The sequence below is a fragment of the Dipodomys spectabilis genome, unplaced genomic scaffold (assembly GCF_019054845.1).
Source record: "Dipodomys spectabilis isolate Male_0828 unplaced genomic scaffold, ASM1905484v1 ptg000006l, whole genome shotgun sequence".
In the NCBI taxonomy this organism is placed as follows: domain Eukaryota; kingdom Metazoa; phylum Chordata; class Mammalia; order Rodentia; family Heteromyidae; genus Dipodomys; species Dipodomys spectabilis.
Window position 1 is genome coordinate 2,662,544 of NW_024870683.1, and position 13,432 is coordinate 2,675,975.

Genomic DNA, 13,432 nt, shown 5'->3' on the forward strand with positions numbered 1-13,432 from the left:
GAAAGAAAGAAAAAAAGAAAGAAAGAAAGAAAGAAAGAAAGAAAGAAAGAAAGAAAGAAAGAAAAGAAAGAAAGAGAAAGAAAGGGAAAGAAAGCACTAGAAATATTTCTTGTTTCCATTTCTTGGAGTTCATTTTGATAAGCATCATTTTATATGGACATATGCACACAGCTATTGACCTATTGTGATCCTCTGCTAAGAATATCCTAGACATAGTTTAGTTATTACAAATGAGGGACACCTTGCAGCCTACGTTTCTTTGGCTCTGGTTTCTTTGCTTAATATGATTTTTTCCAAGTCTTTCCATTTCCTACACATATACTGTAGAATATTGACAGGTGCTTGATGAGAAATTCATCAACAGCATTTATTGACTACTTATCTCTGAAGGGCAGTGTATTAAACACAAAGAGATGTCACAAAAGAAATAGATGATATGACCTTTGACCTTGTGGAAACTAAAAAGAAAAGCTGCTGCCTAAAATGTATTTATGAGAGTCAGTCATTTTAGATGACTGATAAGTCATTAATAGCTAAGTGTATTCTTAGGTCGTCTTAGCAGTGAGTTAAATGATTCCTCTTACCGTAATTCTTATTTTTGGACCCATGTTTTAGAAATTTTCTCCTGGAAATTAAATCCATGTTAAACCAAGAACATCTCCAGTCAAAATTGAATGACAAGGTTGATTAAGATTTTAGATTGATTAAGGTGCTAGAATCCAAGTGTGTGGGAGCAAATTTACCTGGGTCAAAAGACATTTCTATTATTTTAACCATGTGTTATGGAGATACTAACATCTCTTCATGGTTCCAGATTGCAAGTTCTTTGTGAAATGAGAATCATGTTACACAATCATCATAACATAACTATGTGAAGTGAACTATAGTATATTTTTGTGTTAGTTTACTTGCTATTTCTCAATAGTTGCTGGGCAAATATTAGGAAATGTTAACAACATTAATAAACATATCATTTATAAAATTTGGCAGAATATATAAAAGAACATTCAACCTTAGGTGCTGTTCCCATTTTATTATTAGAATATGGTAATGAAAGGAATTAAGATGTGCAAAAAGGTGGTCTAACCTCTTTCTTTCAACTATTTTCTTTTAACTACACTATAATTTTTCAGATAAAAGAGACTACTTTTAGGGCACTTGATTTATCTGCCTAGATGAAAGACATATATGTATTTATTCCACATCCAGTGCAATGTCTGTATCATCATGACACCCAATAAAGAAAAAAAAATCTTATAGTGTAGTTCCTAGCAAATGATAGCTTTTAGAGGTACTACAATACTATTCATCCTCAAAGTTGTATAGAGAGCTACCACAAAATCTGTCCTTTTACTGAAAGATAATTTTATTTGTGGCTAAAAGATAAAATTCTCTGATATCTGTCCCTCCCAGAGTCATTTTGTGGCAAACAATAGGAATGCTAACTCTAAAACCTAAATCCATGCAAATCCTAAATTTACCAGCCTTGCTAATTCACTAGAGTTTATCTTAGAGAAGGTTATTTATTAATTTCAAAACCATGGTGAAAAATAGATTGCCCAGGGAAATTCATTAATGCTTCTTATGTCTCAGATAATTCTCAATACTTACAACTATAGTCACTGAGGGAAAACGATTTATAGTTGAGTAGCAGAGCACAAGGTTTTAGTTTCAATCTCTAGCACAGAAAAGAGAAGGAAAAAAATATATTTGTACATTGTATCAGTAAAGGATTGGTTCCAGGACCCTTCACAGACACCAAAATCCATAGGAGCCTAAGTCTCTCAGATAAAATACAGCAGTATTGCCATACAACCTACATACACTCATGTACATATGTAGATTCATCTCCAGATGCTTCTTTCTGTATTGGTTAGCTAGCTAGCTATAATTATAACCAAAAACTAGGATTAATCCATTTATAAGAAGAAAGGTTTCCCACCATTTTGGAGATTCTACTCCAAGATTGATTGGCTATATTGTTTGGGACCTTTGTTTACTCAGTACATCAGGTATGTGCATTAGAGGATGCTGCTCCCTCATGACCAAGTTGAAAAAGAGAGAAAGAGGTTGGAATCCCACTGCTCTACTCTAGGACATGTTCTCAATGATGTTAAACCTCACACTAGGCCCTATGTTTTAAAGGCTTTACCACATGCAATAGCAACTCCCTTAGGATGAACAAACTGGGATATATTTAAGATCCAAGTTATTATAGCAGTAACTAATTCAATACAATGTTATGTGAAATAGTTATTATACTGTGTTGTTTTATCCCCCAACCATTTCTCATTTTAGGTTTGTAAAATCTCTAGCTGTAGAGCCTGTAGATACAATGGCTAACTAGCTAGGTAGACCTATCCATCTTAATAAGACCTGTGCCAGTGCTACAGTAGAGTGCAGTGGGAATGTCTTTGAACCTCTGGTCACTTTTCTGGTGATTTGAATTGATTATTTTGTAATATAATACCACATAACGGCAAAAATATTTCAAGAGAAACTTTCTGATGTTGAAACCCTGCCCTACTACTGCTCTACGAATTAGCTGACCATCTTGATGTAAGTTACTGAATTTCTCCAAATCTTTGTTACTTTCCTATTAAATAGTTATATAATGAGGCGTCCTAAAATATGACTTATGTAAAGCATTTAGTAGAGTACCAAGCACGTGTAATAAACACCAGCTATTACATTATTCAGATTACTTTTTAGGAGATAATACAGACACCACATCTATCATGAAAATTTTAACTTGCTGCAATAGAGCAGACATTTATCTTTGACCTAGCTTCACATGTAATTCTGATTGTCTTTCAATGTTTTAAGTTCCTTCACTTTAAAACCTATTTCCTGATCCTGCAATAAATAGTAAGTCAGTGTTATCATATACATAATATGCTTTCTTTGATATAGGCACAGGCAACAGTTTTGCTCTTTTCTTAGACATAATTGGAACTTCTTGGAGATTTTTAACTTAATAGATCCTGAAGTTTATAACCTATTTCATCTATGTAACACAAGAGAGAGTAATGGCTTCATCGTGTGATCTAATTGTTCTGTGAGTCTGCAGAAACTGTTGACAAAACTTCTTGTATGTATTTAAATATGGATTAACATTTATCTAAAGAGAAGGTTCCATGAACTTCAATGAGGTCTATATGCATGACGAAAACATATAAACCAAACATTTGATTTAGGACCCAATTTCAGCTGATCAAAAGGACTATTCCAGAATTGAAAACCCAGAAATGAACCTACAGACCTATAGCCATCTAATCTTCGATAAGGAAGCTAAAACAATAGAATGGAAGAAAGACAGCCTCTTCAGTAAATGGTCCTGGCAAAATTGGTTAACTACATGTAGAAAACTAAAGCTAGATCCTTATATATCACCCTGCACCAGAATCAACTCCAAATGGATCAAAGACCTTGAAGTCAAAGCAGACACGCTGAAAACATTACAGGATGGAATAGGAGAAACCCTAGGTCTCCTTGGCTCAGGCCGAAATTTTTTGAATAGAGACCCGGAAACACAACAAATTAAAGAAAGGTTGGACAAATGGGATTGCATAAAGTTGCAGAGCTTCTGCAGGGCAAATGACATAGCTAGCAAGATCAATAGAAAGCCCACGGATTGGGAGAAGATTTTTACTAGCCATACAACGGACAAGGGCCTCATATCTAAAATATACTTGGAACTCAAAAAATTAAACCCCCCCAACAACAAATCCTCAAAGAAACAACTGCCCAATAAATAAGTGGGCGAAAGACTTAAAGAGAAACTTCTCTGAAGAAGAAAGAAGGATGGCCAATAGACACATGAAGAAATGTTCAACATCCCTAGCCATAAAAGAAATGCAAATCAAAACAACATTGAGATATCACCTCACCCCAGTTAGAACGGCAAAAATCAAGAACTCTAACAACAACAGATGCTGGAGGGGATGTGGACAGAAAGGAACCTTACTTCATTGTTGGTGGGAATGTAAACTTGTTCAACCACTTTGGAAAGCAGTATGGAGGTTCCTCAAAAGACTTCACATAGAACTCCCCTATGACCCAGCAATCCCACTTTTGGGCATTTACCCAAATGTTTACAAACAAGACCACACTAAAGCTACCAGCACAACAATGTTTATTGCAGCATTATTTACCATAGCTAAGATATGGAACCAACCCAGATACCCCTCAGTAGATGAATGGATCAAGAAAATGTGGTATATATACACAATGGAATTCTATGCCTCCATCAGAAAGAATGACATTGCCCCATTTGTTAGGAAATGGAAAAACTTGGAAAAAATTATATTAAGTGAAGTAAGCCAGGCCCAAAGAAACATAGGTCCCATGGTTTCCCTTATTTGCAATATCTAGTATATGTATGAGTCAAGCGGAAAAGGTCAGATAATGTGATGTCAGGAAAATGAACCCTTAGATATGTATTTTAATGTTTTTTTCTTTCATGCATGTTTCTAACGCATTTATAAGATTATCTCTTTGTTGCTTTGTATGTCCCTCCCCCCACAGTATAACCCCTGCTTTCACTATATTTGATGTCAGTATAACTTGTGGAGGAGATGGGGAAAAACCAGTTGTTTAAGGATACAGGTGGACCTGTTGCAACAATGAGAAGTACAAGTTGTCATGTCCAAAACGAGCTTTACAACGTCGGTGGGGGTGGGGGGGTGGGCGGGGGGGGGGGGGGGGTGGGAAGGGTGGAGAAGGAGAAGGATTGGGATTGGGGATGGGGGGAGGGGGGAGGCTGGGAAGGGATGTGAAGGGTAAACCAAAGGAGGAGGCTGCAATGCTTGGTAAGAAATGTACGCATTATCCTGCCCATGTAATTGTAACCCCTCTGTACAGTATGTTCACAAATAAAATAAAATTAAATTAAAAAAAAAAAGAAAAAAAGGACTATTCCTTGGAATTTATTTTTTAAGCAAGCATTATTATTTGCTTAATTTTCTATTTTTCATTTCTTTAAGCTAACAGTCTTCTTAAAAAATAAGATAGTTTTTTTTACCTATCAATGCCTAAATGCAGGAGGTGTTAAATAGTTCATTCCTTTCCTTTCTTCTCAATATACCTGACAATCAAATAAGTACTGCCAACTATTGATTTAAATATTTTAGGAGTCCTTCTTTTCTACTTAACTTGTATGACTCTTATGTCTCCTTTATTGCCTGATAAAATCCTATGATTAGTGATTTAGTAGTAAACAGAACAGGCAGATTTTCTGTTATCTTTGTAGGTTTGTTTCCTAATGCTAGAGACTGACTCTAAAAAAACACGTCGGCTAAGTATTAGTGAATAATGTAATTTCAGGATGCCACTAAAAACATAACTAAACAACAAATAGATAAGAAATGTTCTGGCAAAACATATTCAACATGTTATTTCTGGAACGTTTCCCTGGGAAAATGATGTTTGAGGAGTCTGCAAAATGGCATTGAATCCTTGCCAGGAGAATGTGAAATGACCATCACAGCAGAGGGAACATATACCAACGAACACACTTGAATAAAAACTTAAAACAGGTAAAATAATAACAAAGTAAAATGAAAGTCTTAATTTTTTTCTAGTTAATTAAAACAATATTATAGTAATCTAAAATTGAGAGAAGTACAGAGATGAAACAAATATAAGCATGAAGTTTATTAACAGCTTTGGTATCTCAGTATATTTCTTGCAAGAATTTTTAGATATGGACACAGAAAATAGAACGATGTAAAGGATATATTTTTGCCATATTTATCTTTAATTTAGTTATTTAACTTATTATGAGGGCCATCTACCCGAGGCAGCGAAATTATTTATAAACTTAATTGCCTATAGTGGTATATTATATTCTGTTTTTACATTAATATATTTCTGTGCAATCAAGTCCTCCATTAGACTTTTGGGTATTTTTATTTTTGGCTATGAAATGTATCTTGTAATCAGTATTTTATGGCAATATCTTTATTATCTTTGAATATTTTAAGTATCTAGAAGTAGAATTCATTGATATTTTAAATGTCATAATAGTATAAACTTTCCTAGACTTATGAGCGTTAATGTACATTTAGCATAAATCCAAATCTTTTTAAAATATATCATTTTTACCTCATTATTCATGGTTTATATTTACATGTCCATGGACTTTTAAAAGAATTCATCAAAACAGAAAACATCCTAGTCCACAAATAAAGAAGTCTTTGTGAATTAAAAGATTTTTTTTTTAGCTAAAATGGCCTCCCAGAGACTCATGAAAATTTTGACTACCACAAATTATAAATTAAAGGGAAAAATAGTATTTTTAAAACAATTATTAACAGAAAATAATTCCAAAAGAAAGATAGCATTTTGGCAATGATGGATCTCACAAAATTTATACTTACAGCTTTACTTTGAGCTACCTTGATCTCCACATGTGTTTCAGCAAGTCGCTCTGATCCACATGCTCATTTATTGTCTTTCTCTCTTATCCTAGAGCTATTTCTGCCCAGTGGAGGAGCAACATCAATAAACTACAAGATTTTATTAGGTTTATCAAACAAATGCTGGGCTCTCCTGTTGGGTTTAATTTGTTGGTTTGTTATGGTTGTTCCAATACATCATTTAGTGACCTTTTCTTCCCTACATTTAAGAATCTGGGTAATGTTAAGCCTTCTATGTACTTACATTGGTGAATTGATTACTGATAAATAGATTTCATTTTTTATAATTATCATGGTATTGATTAAGCCATAAATAATTGCATACATAGGAATTCAAAGCAATATACTATAAGATACAGGTTAAGGTTTGTTGCTCTGTGAGTGTGTTTCTGTGAGTGTGTTTCTGTGTGTGTGTGTGTGTGTGTGCTGTGTGCAGTGCTAATCTTGAGCCCCAGGGCCTAGACACTGTCCCTTTGCCTTTTCACTCAAGGTTGGTGTCCTGCCACTTAAAAAACATCTCCACTGGCTTTTTGGTGGTAAATTGGAGATGGGTCCTATAGACTTTCCTGCTCAAGCTAGCTTCAAACCATAATCTTCAGATGTCAGCTTCTTTAGTAGCTTACATTACAGGTGTGAGCCATCAGTGCCCAGCTCAAAGTAAGTTTATTTTTCTTGTCTTCCACAAATAACCAATCTGAATAGGTAAACCTCTTGGTTAATTAAATGTACCCTTCTTGTGAGACACCTGCATTAGTTCCTAAATTGAAGTGATGCTCTGTATCAAAGTTTTTCTCAGAAGATGGAACAATTATCATATCAAGTCAATTGTAAGCACTTCACAATAAAAGGCTGTAAGAGTATTAAAAACTTCTGTGCTAACTGGAATAAAATGTTTCCTTAAAATATATATTTCTAGGTGGGTAAAATACATACATATATATATATATATATATATATATATATATATTTCTAGATAGGTACTCCTAGCTACTCAGGAGGTTTAGATCTGAATGTGGTGGTTTGAAGCCAGCCCAGGCAGAAAAGACTATCAGACTCTTAGCTCCAATTGCTACTATAAAATTCAGAATGGAAATGTGGCTCAAGTAGTAAAGCACTAGCCTTCAACAAAAAATCTCAGGGATAGCATCCAGGCTCAAGATCAAGAATCAGCACACACACACACACACACACACACACACACACACACACACACACACACACACATATCACTAAAGGCTCTAAGAAAGAAGAAAACTTCTTATTCTAAGAGAAATACTACCCTATACACTTTCCTTCGTATTTTCCATGCGTAAAGACTGAAGAATTGAGGAAAGTGGAGCTACTGAAAGAAAATACACGCACAGTATAAATTAAACTTTATAAAAGACCATTACAGAATCATTCACAGGCTTAAAATGTCTTGAAAACACACACACACACACACACACACACACTTTCAGATTATGTTCTATAGTGATCTTTTAAAATTCTATTTAACTTAGGCTTTGCATGTATGCTTCATTAAAAATATCTTCTAGTTATTGTTATTCAGTCTGTTGAGATTAACTGATACTAACCAGAGGAACTTTGTAGAGAGGCTTAGAAATAAATCTGAATTCTCTACAACCCATGGAAAGCTATGAACTACAACACAAAACACATTTGTAGACACTAGGGTATTACTTTTCCTTTTCTTATCTATATGCTCACTGACTTGCCAACCATACCAAATTTAGACAGTGTAAATAGTAATATACAAAAGGAATTGCTTTTGCTTCTGAAGCCTGGAAGCCGGGGCATGCAAGATTTTGACAATGCAGTGAATATTTCATCAGAAACAAGTTTTGAGAAAGAAAGTCATGGAGTATTGGTCCCATCGGACCTTCATTTGTCTTTTGGGTAAATGCATGTAGTTTTTATGTTTATTCTATAATTTACAAGCTTTACCCTCTCCAGAATTGGTGTGCATTCATTTGCAATGTACATCACATGCTGGCAAGAAAGGCTTTGCTGCAGTGTGATTCTTTACAGAGTACTGCTTATCCAGGTCCCCTCGTCTTGGCACTAGAGTCTTGATGAAGACGATCAATTACAGCGTTTATTTTGTAGTATCCAGAGGTTCCTGAACTAGGGATTTAGTCATGATGAATTAAGAAATGGCTGAAATGAATTGAAATAAAAATATAGGATTGTACTAATATATATCATTCTTTCAGGCTGTTTAAACTGAAAGATTATTTTGTTGTTGTTATTTTCAGATGTATGAGATCCTAGAAGTTTATAGAAGTAGTATCCTTTAGGCAAAGGTTTAGGGATTTCTTCCAGCCCAAGAGAAGGCATAGTGATTTTACTTGCTAATAAGTTAGTGGGATCTGGTTTGATGAGCCAAAATAACTACTGTAGAAATAGGGATAGTCTTTTGAATGAAAAGAAAGGAGAGGGGAGATGAAAAGATAGAGGGAAGATAGGAGGGAGGGGAAAGAATAGGAAAAGAAGCAGAGAGGGGAGAGTGATGGAGAAAGAGAGAAAAAGATTTTATATTGTTGATCAGAGGGAAAAATATGGAAAAATACAGAATTGAAAAATACAGGAGAAGAAAGAAGTTTAAAATATTTGGGAAAGATAAATTCCATCTTGGTCTCTTCTGTTAGCCATACTTCAATCCTGCCAAGAACTCTACCATTGCATTCTCATTGCATTGACAAAAACAATAAATGAACCACTGTGCCTCAACTTTGGGTTAAAATCCAACAGTAAATTTTCCCCTATTTGTTGCCAATTATAGAACTTGAACTCTGGGCCTGGGTGCTGTTCCTGAGCTCTTTTGCTCAAGGCTACTTCTACTACTTTGAGTCACTGTACCACTTCTCCAACAGTAACTTGTTAATAGATTAGTATTATATATATAATATATATGCAGCACTCTTTTTGGGCCACTGACCCTATGTCCAGACCCACTGTTTGGCCTGGGCACACCTGGCAACTCCACCATTGTAACGCCGGAATGGCACATATTGCTTCTTTAATGTGACATCTTTCAGATACTTGGTTGCTTTTCAGATATGCATACCCTTGATGGCCTGGGCTGTTTCTCTGGTGTTCTTAAAGTGTACATGAAGATTGGAACCTCTTGACTTGCATGATTTTGTGGGGTTTCTGGGTCTAGAGAGTAGTGAACCATTTTCACAGGTCACCTCTGGCTGCTTACAGGCAGATATACTAATCTATTATATAATAGTATATATATAGTATATATAATATATACTATATGGTATATATTATATATAGTATATAGTATATGTTATATAATTATATAATACTTATATATAATTATATAATACTTATATATTATATATAAAATATATAATATATATAGTATATATATAATATATACTATATAATTATATATAAGTATTATATAATACTTACATATACTATATATAATACTTATATATATTATATAATCATATATAATAAGATCTCTTGTGGTAAAATCTAAAAAAAATCTGATAGACGATCCTTTCCATGTCCATAATGTACTTTTAGATTTTAAATTGAAAAAATCAAAATAAAGCTAAAATGTTTCTTACTTGCCAGATGACAACCATCTTGAGACACAGAAGTGCGCATTTCTCTAATAATTCTATCTGAAAAATAATCTTCCTTAAGGTTGACAGCACGTTACTCAAGCAAAGAACTATGTAATTGCCCAGTGATGGTAATTATAGGCTGCAATATGGAAAATTGATGTTTGCTAAGTAATGAAAAATTTCATATGTTAGGCTGTCACAACAGTGGGTTTTATTATTAGAAGATGCTGTAGATTAATGGGCAAACTTTGCACTTCATGTTAAAGGGTCATGAATTAATTTTCTAATTTGGCAACCACCTTGTTGGTGACTGAGGAGAGATACTTAATTAGTTTTTACTATCACCTGTTGAAAGGAATACTCTCAGATTTCCAAAGGACAAATTTTAATATATGTGCAATAAATGCTTTCATATTACAATACTATGAAAAAAGTTTACCTGCATATCATTTAGGTAGCATTTTCCTTTTAGGTAGCATTTTCCTTTTAGGATTATGTGATCCTTCTGTACCTATTTATTTTTCTTCAAGTGAATGTGGCCATAGTAGGTACTTCTCTCAATTATTAAGGAACCACTGAGATAATGTGTATAAAACACTTAGCAAAATACTTTGCACCTAACAGGTCTTACTGAATTTACTTTTGTTCACATTATTACTTAAAATGAGCTATAGGATAAAACTTTTTGATTTTTTAGAATAGTTCTTAAAATGTACAACAGGCTTTGATTCTAGTGCAGCTGTGAAATAAAAAAAGAGAAACACTGAACCATGAACACATCCTTGGATAAGATGCAAGGATACAAATGGCTCGTATGGATATATAAAGCTATATTTACATTAAATTCATTTCAAGGTAATTTTGAACACTCTCAAATTTTTCTTCTGTGACCTCTTAGCACTACAAAATAGTGGTGATAGATTGAAAGGTTGTTTGTGAAATTAAACAATGTCCAATATCCTCAGCTATAAAGCAATGTAAGTTAAAACTACAAGATTCCTTCTCAGCCTAGTGCATGTGGAAATCTCAAAAAAAGAAACAAACAACAAATGCCAGGGGTGTGGGAAATAGGAATCTTCTTACATTATTGGTGGGGATATACATTAGTGCAACCATCAATATGGTCAAAAAGTAGACTGCCATTATGACACTGTCATTCTACTCTGAGGTAAATATGTAAAAGAATGTAAATCGATATATAAGAGCAATATCTGCATAGATTGCAACTGGATTCTCAATAGCCACACTATGGAATTTTCCAAGATATACAACTACTGATGAATGGATTAAAATTTTAAGAAATGTGTGCATGTGTGAAGTTTGTGCATGTGTGCATATATGTATAATGAAACTGGGTAGAACTGGAGATGGCCATGTTAAATAAAAAGAGTCAAACCGAGAAATTCAAGTATGACATGATTCTACTCCTTTATAGAATCCAGAGAGAAAATGATGCTAATGATGATGATGATGATATTGATAATGGAACATGAATGTAAAAAAAATCTGCATAGATGGAATCAGTGTGTGGGAATAGGGAAAAGAAAAGGATATTGAGGGTGAGAAGACTATATATAAAGCTGTAAACAGGAAAATAAAATCCAAGGACTGAAGAAGATAGAAGGAAATGGTGGGCACAGGAATATAATAGAAGTGACCTTGTTCAAAGTATCCTGTATGCATCTATAAAGTTATAACATGGAAACCCTTTGTATGTCTATACACACTATGTATACTATGTATATTTCAAAATTGAATAAAACACAGCTTCTAGAAGATCTTTCCTGATTATGGACTCTAATGGAATGTCAAGATTCTTTTTTTTCTTTTCTTTTTTTTTTATTGTGAGACTATCATACAGAGGGGTTACAATTACATGGGCAAGATAACGAGTACATTTCTTATCAAGCATTGTTGCCTACTCGTTGTTTCCCCTTCCCATCCCTTCCCATACTCCCCCCAGCTCCCCCCACCCGATCCTCCTCCCCCAAAATTGTAAAGTTCATTTTTCGACATAACGACTTGTACATCTCATTGTTACAATGGGCCCATCTGTATCCCTATTTAAACGATTTGTTCTTTCCCTTCCCCTCCACAAATTATACCAACATCAAATACAGTGAAAGCAGGTGTTATGCTGTGGGGGAGGGACATACAAAGCAACATAGAAATCATTTTATAAATATGTTAGACACAATTGCATGAAAGAAAAAAAATCATTTGAATACTTATCTTGGGGTTCATTTCCCCCATTTGTTAGGAAATAGAAAGACTTGGAAAAAATTATATTGTGAAGTAAGCCAGGCCCAAAGAAACATAGATCCCATGGTTTCCCTTATTTGCAATAACTAGTATATGTCTGAGTCAAGCAGAAAAGGTCAGATAAGATTCTTTTTTTATTGTGAAAATACTGTACAGAGGAGTTACAATTACATGGGCAAGATAATGAGTACATTTCTTATCAAGCATTATTGCTTCTTCCTTTGTTTCCCCTTCCCATCCCTTCCCATCTCCCTCCCCCCCATTCCCCCAGACATAAAAGTAGTCTCTTAGTAAAACACAGTGATGATCAGCCTTTGTCTTCTGATCTGCAAACTGTGGGAGATAATCTCTCCCTACCTGGCCAGGCCAGTTATTTAATTAAGCATTGATACATTAGGCTAACCTCTGCTACAGTCAGTTGGCTTAAATATTATTGTTGATTTGACTGTGACTATTCCAGTCAATTGGAGGCTATAAGAACAAAACCTGATGTTCCCTAGAGAAGACATGCTGCCTCTAGATTTTAGTGTAAACAGCACCTAAATTTCCACCCCAATAAGAGGGCCTGCCTTAAACATTTCAATCTCAAGATAGTATTAACCCCTGGTAAACTTCCTTACCTTCTGGCCTGCCTGTTCAGTTTAAATTGCCACATTCCAAAGCCATAGGGGTCAGTTCCATAAACAAATTGCTTCATGTATGTATGCGTATGTGTGCATGCACCAACGCGCATGTGTGCATATACACAGTTTGCTCTTGTATCTATCAGATACACCTCATTGGATTCAACCAACCAACCATGGATCCAACACAAATTGTTTAGACAAACTGTGTCTTCACACAATGAATACCAGGAGCTAAAATGGGTATTAAATGAAGTGGACAAGGGGGCTAGTGGGAGCAGACCAGCTAAATAGAAAGAAATATAGTGGATAAAAATAGTCATAATAATACTCAATGTACAGGTGAGAAAAAGAAACTAGGAAACTTGATACTGGAAGACAAAGGGCTGGTGGGAGGGGAAAAATGATGGAAGGGGAGACCTCTGGTCAAGATGCATTGCACATGTGTATGGTCATGTTGCATGGAAATCTCCTCACACAACTATGTGAAAAGAATAAGAAAAAAATTGTGTCTTCATTGAACATTACAGACTTTTCT